This window comes from Saccopteryx bilineata, chromosome 7 (genome assembly GCF_036850765.1).
Source record: "Saccopteryx bilineata isolate mSacBil1 chromosome 7, mSacBil1_pri_phased_curated, whole genome shotgun sequence".
NCBI classification, from domain to species: Eukaryota; Metazoa; Chordata; class Mammalia; order Chiroptera; family Emballonuridae; genus Saccopteryx; species Saccopteryx bilineata.
The window spans coordinates 74,951,456-74,956,649 of record NC_089496.1 but is presented as its reverse complement, the minus strand read 5'-3'; the positions used below and the strand labels follow the sequence as shown (position 1 = coordinate 74,956,649).

Genomic DNA, 5,194 nt, shown 5'->3' with positions numbered 1-5,194 from the left:
TAGATCTATTTTTCTTTAGGCCACCCTGCAGTCCGAGTTAGTGCATATAGTACAGAATAATCCCCGCTGAGTCGGGCCGTGCGTGAGCGCCAGCGCCGCAGTCCTGAGTCATCACCCCTCAATTCTGCAACGGCCCTTCCTCGGGTGGGGGGGCCACCGGGGAGGGCAGCTGTGGGCGGACGGGAGAGGCATGGGTCTGCTGGGAGTTTCACGGTCAAAGCCCGCCTGTTCCCTCTTCCCTCGTTGGGACTCTCTTAAGGCAATCACATCTTCCATGAAAGGCAAGGCCTGTCTGGACACGAAGCAGCCACGAAGGTCCTCCGGGCAAGGCTTCCCATAGACAATTTGGCCAAATTCATAAATGAAGTTGAAAATTTGATCCTGCTTGCTGCCAAGTGGGGCTAATTAATTTCTGTAGAGACTGATGAGCAGGAAGCACACTATTCACATTATTTCATCAACAATTAATTCACTAAGCTCAGATTCATTAGTTTCCTGGCATTCACCATCCTAAACAGTGTTGGAAGGCATTTGTGCAGGGGCCCGGCTATTTTAAGCCTCCTGGAGAACACCTGAGGCTTAGCGGCCTCCGTGCAGGTGACTTCACCCTCCCCTGGCGAGGACTCATTAAGGAGTGTTTTGCAGTCCCGGGAGGCAGGCCAGGCTGGTGCTCCATTCCTTCCTGGGATGTTCTGGAACTTTGTGGCCTCCCTGGCAAGCAGAAGCCATGTTCTGGGCCTCATATTAATCACTGTTTCACTAATGAGCTTCACAAATGCCCCAGGGTGCTCCCCAGGACAGGAAGCTGGAAGGGATGAAGCTCCTGCTCTTGGCTTCAGGTTGATCTCCTCCTGCTCTCCTCAGAGTCCCTCTAGACCAGGGACCCTGTGTTCTAGAGTAAAAGGTCCCCAAGTCAGAGCCACTCGTCACTCAATCAGCAGGATAGAGGCAATCAGGAAGGCTTCCTGGAGGAAGAACAATATAAAGGCTCCACATTTATGAAGGGGGAGCTCCATTAAGAATATTAGCTCTGAGGCCCTGGCCAGTTGGCTCAGTGGTAGAGCATCAGCCCCATGTGTTGATGTCCTGGGTTCTATTCCCAGTCAGGGCACACAGGAGAAGTGCCCATCTGCTTCTCCACCCCTCCCCCTCTCCTTTCTCTCTGTGTCTTTCTTCCTCTCCTGCAGCCAAGGCTCCATTGGAATAAAAGTTGGCTCAGGCGCTGAGGATGGCTCAATGGCCTCCACCTCAGGCCCTAGAATGGGTCTGGTTACAATGGAGCTACGCCCCAGATAGGCAGAGCATCGCCCCCTAGTGGGCATACCTGGTGGATCCCAGTGGGGGCATGTGGGAGTCTGTCTCTCAGCTCCCCACTTCTCACTTTAGAAAAACACAAAAAAACCCCAAACGACTATTACCTCTGCCTGACCAGTGGTGGCGCAGTGGATAAAACATCAACCTGGGATGCCGAGGTCTGCAGTTTGAAACCCCAAGGTCACTGGCTTGAGTGCAGGCTCCTCAGCTTGAGTGTGGAATCATCAACATGATCATAAGGTCACCGGCTTGAGCAAGGAGTCGCTGACTTGGCTTGAGACCCCTGGTTAAGGCACATAAGAGAAGCAATCAATGCACAACTATAGTAGCAACTATGAGTTGATGCTTCTCACTCTTCTCCTCTCTCCCCTCTCTCTCTCTTTTTCCCTTCCTCTCTCTAAAAAAAAAAGAAACAAACCCCCATAATGTCAGCTCCACAAGGTTGGGGACTTTCTGTTTTACAACTATATGTCTTGCTCCTAGCACAGGTCCTGCTAGAGAGTAGCTGCTCAATAAATGTGAGAGACCCCAAAAAAAGCAGGGAGCGCAGGAGGAAAAGAAGAAAAAACAGAAAGGAAGAGGGAAAGCCAAAAACTGAGCTGACTAGGAGCTACCCCCCGATAGGAGAAATGGGGTAAAGACAGGAGGCAGGGCCATGCTGTGCACTGGCACGGGTTGTGGACTGCACGGTTCTCTGGGCACCATTCACAGTGATGTGAACAGATCTATAGTTATGCAGCCTACAGCTGCACAGCTGTACACAGCAGTCCTAGCAACAGGAGGATAAAGGGAGTGTTTCAGGCTAAGGGCACGGCATGTGCAAAAGCCTGGAAGTCAGAAAGGAAAAGGAGTGTTGCGTAACTGACTGAAAGAGGCTCAGATGACCTAAAATCTCCTTGAGGGTAGAGATGGTGTTTTCTACTTCTCTGTGTCTTCCACACGACAGCTCACATGTGGTGGCAGGGGAGGGAGGGCCCCTGAATTTAAGTAAACTTCAGGTTTTCTGCCAGAACAAAGGGAACCCAGGCCTACATGTTGGGGTTGAGCCCCCTGACCATGCCCAGCAGTATATTAATTTCAGGCCAGCTTGAACATCAGCAAGGTGTGGTCAGTGGTCATGGTCAGCTCTGAATCTAAGCCAAGAGGTTCTGTCTGCTCTTGAGCTAAATGATGCTCTGGGGCTCAGTCTTCATCATGTGGCCCCAGAACCTTCTCTGGGGAGCCTTTTGACCTCAAAGAGTATGTGTAATGCAGACTGGCTGGGTGGGCATCGTAGGAGAAAATAAGGGGAGATGGTGTGAAAACAGCCACATCTCCCATCCTCCCCACCCTTCCGAGGGAGTCGCAAGTTGTGTCTGCATGGGACAGGGGCTTTGCCTGCAAACCTGGCTTGGCGAGAGTGGGCATCCTCGTTCTGGCCGAGGAGCCCTGCAAAGACACTCTTCCCAAAGCCAGCCGTGGGCTCGCACACAGAGAGGCGGCCAGGTTGGTTCACCTGGCCAGGCTCCGCCCTGGTGAAGGAGCAGAGGCCACGGAGAAGCCCAGCCAGGAGATTCTGGCTCTCATTCTTGGCAGCAGCCACACACCTGACAATTTCTGCTCATGAATTTCCTTTTTGTCTATGCATAGTAAACGCTGTGGCCAACACTGGCTCTGGCCCACGGGCAGGCAAGTTAGAGCCCTTGATGGCAGCCTCCCGTGGCAGCCCTGACTTGCTGGGAGCCTGCATCCTCAAGGAAACGCTGCTCACGTCTCGTCTGCGGCGCTCTGTTCCCATGAGGCTTCTGCTCTTCACTGCTTCCCCATTTCCCCTGGGCATTACCAGCAGCAGGATTTTACTGAGGTTCCAACGTTTGAAACATTTTGCAAAGGTGTTACACGTGGCCCTCTCTCACTATTGTACAAGGAAGGGAGGTGTCAAAGTAGAAATACTTCACTTGAGATGGTTTCCAGGTTGAACAAGCCAAATAAAAAATGGTACATTCGGCTCTTAGGGCAATGTGGCTCTTCTTCACAACTCTAAATTAAATTCTGGAAGACCTGTAAAAGTGGGGGAAGTCTGCCTTCCTGTTAGAAGCTGGGTTAAGTGTTCCAGGCAAATGTCAGAAAACGTCAAGAAATTTGAGGGCCCTGGTGGCACAGGAGTGTCATGGAAACTCCCATGTTTGAGAGGTCTAAGGAGAGGCTCACAGTGAAGGCAGGAAGGGAGACCAGGGCCCTGGGCAGAGAATCTAGCAACAGAAACATTTAGTTGTGAAGATGACTGTTCTTCCTCCACAGACTTGGATGACTGGGCCGCTGAATTGTCCTCTGTTTTAAGATCAAATAGAAAATCAAATCAGGCCCTGGATAGTTGGCTCAGTGGTAGAGCATTGGCCTGGCGTGTGGAAGTCCTGGGTTCGATTCCTGATCAGGGCACACAGGAGAAGTGACCATCTGCTTTTCCTCCCCTATCCCTCCGCCTTCTCTCTTTCTTTCTCTCTCTCATCTCTTCCTGCATCCATGGCTTGACTGGTTCAAGCAAGTTGGCCCAGGGCACTGAGGATGGCTCCATGGCCTCACCTCAGGCACTAAAATAGCTCAGTTGTCAAACAACAGAGCAGTGGCTCCAGATGGGCAAAGCATCACCCTGGAGGGGGCTTGCCTGGTGAATCCCAGTTGGGGCACACGTGGGAGTCTGTCTTTCTGTCTCCACCTCTCACTTAATGAAAGAAAGAGAGAAAAGAAGGAAGGAAGGAAGGAAGGAAGGAAGGAAGGAAGGAAGGAAGGAAGGAAGGGAGGGAGAAAGGAAGGGAGGGAGGAAGGAAGGGGAAAAGAAAGAGAGAGAAAGAGAGAGAGAGAAAACCAAATAAAATAAGCAACATGAAAGTCACACTAGGCAGGAGGGAGGATCCAAGAAACATTGAACATCCACTTTTCACTTTTGTTCAAATCCAGACGTGAAGAGGGAAACAGGTCTGAAAGAAACTCTCAGTGTACAAGAAGGAGAAAGACCCAAAGAGCAGAGTCTATGGAAAGACTATAAAATCAAATAATGATCATGATGATGATGATAATAATAATAGCAACAGTAGCTAACATTTGTCAAACAGTTACTAAAGGCCAGACACAAAGTGCCCAGTGCTGTAATCTTCACCTAAAAACCTCAGGACACTTCTTAGTTATTATCCCCATTTTCCAGATACGAGAATGGAGGTTCAGAGAGGCGGAGAATCTCGTACAAGGTAGGAGAGCAAGAAAACATTTCTGAAAAGTATTTACTGCAAAAAAAACACACACTTACATGGTATTCGCTTTATTCTCTCTATAAAATTCAGGAATGCTTTCAAGACACAAAACCTGAATTAAGATGAAAGACAAAATAGGAAGGAAGCTGGATGACTAATGATAAAATGATGTGAATCTAAAACGTTATGGTGGAATTTGAAGCCTTCGAAGCGGTGAAGAGCAGGGTCTCTAGTGGGGAGAGAGAAAACGCACCCATGTCTTCATCTGTTGGCGGTATGGAGAGAGGGGCGAGGGGATGTTAAGGTCTAGAATTATTAGATGCCCAGGCTCAAGGCTTGATTCTTTCACTGGAAACATTTACACATTTCCATTCGCCTGGAAAGATCTGGATTTGATCCTGCCAAAAGGGAGAGGATCAAACCAGATGGTCTCCCAAGCCCTTCCATTCTGCCAGCTTCTCGCCCATCCAATCACATACGCGGGTCCTATCAAATGTGAGGTTTGGGGTGCAGTGATGTGGGAAGAGTCAGACTCTAAGATCTGTCTACCTTTTCTTTCTATTAAAAAGCCCCTCCAGCACCTTGCTTTGTCTGTGGGGCAGTGCCTCTCACATTCTCAGCCTGTGTACTTTAAGCAGGTTCCCCCCCTCCCA

At 49.9% G+C, this 5,194-nt stretch overlaps 1 non-coding gene across 1 annotated transcript; it reads left to right on the top strand.

Moving 5' to 3' along the window:
• The first annotated feature begins 1,035 nt into the window (after nucleotides 1-1,035).
• TRNAM-CAU (transfer RNA methionine (anticodon CAU)) lies at nucleotides 1,036-1,111 on the top strand. The gene has a single exon. It is a non-coding gene; the product is annotated as a tRNA-Met (tRNA).
• The last annotated feature ends 4,083 nt before the right edge of the window (nucleotides 1,112-5,194 follow it).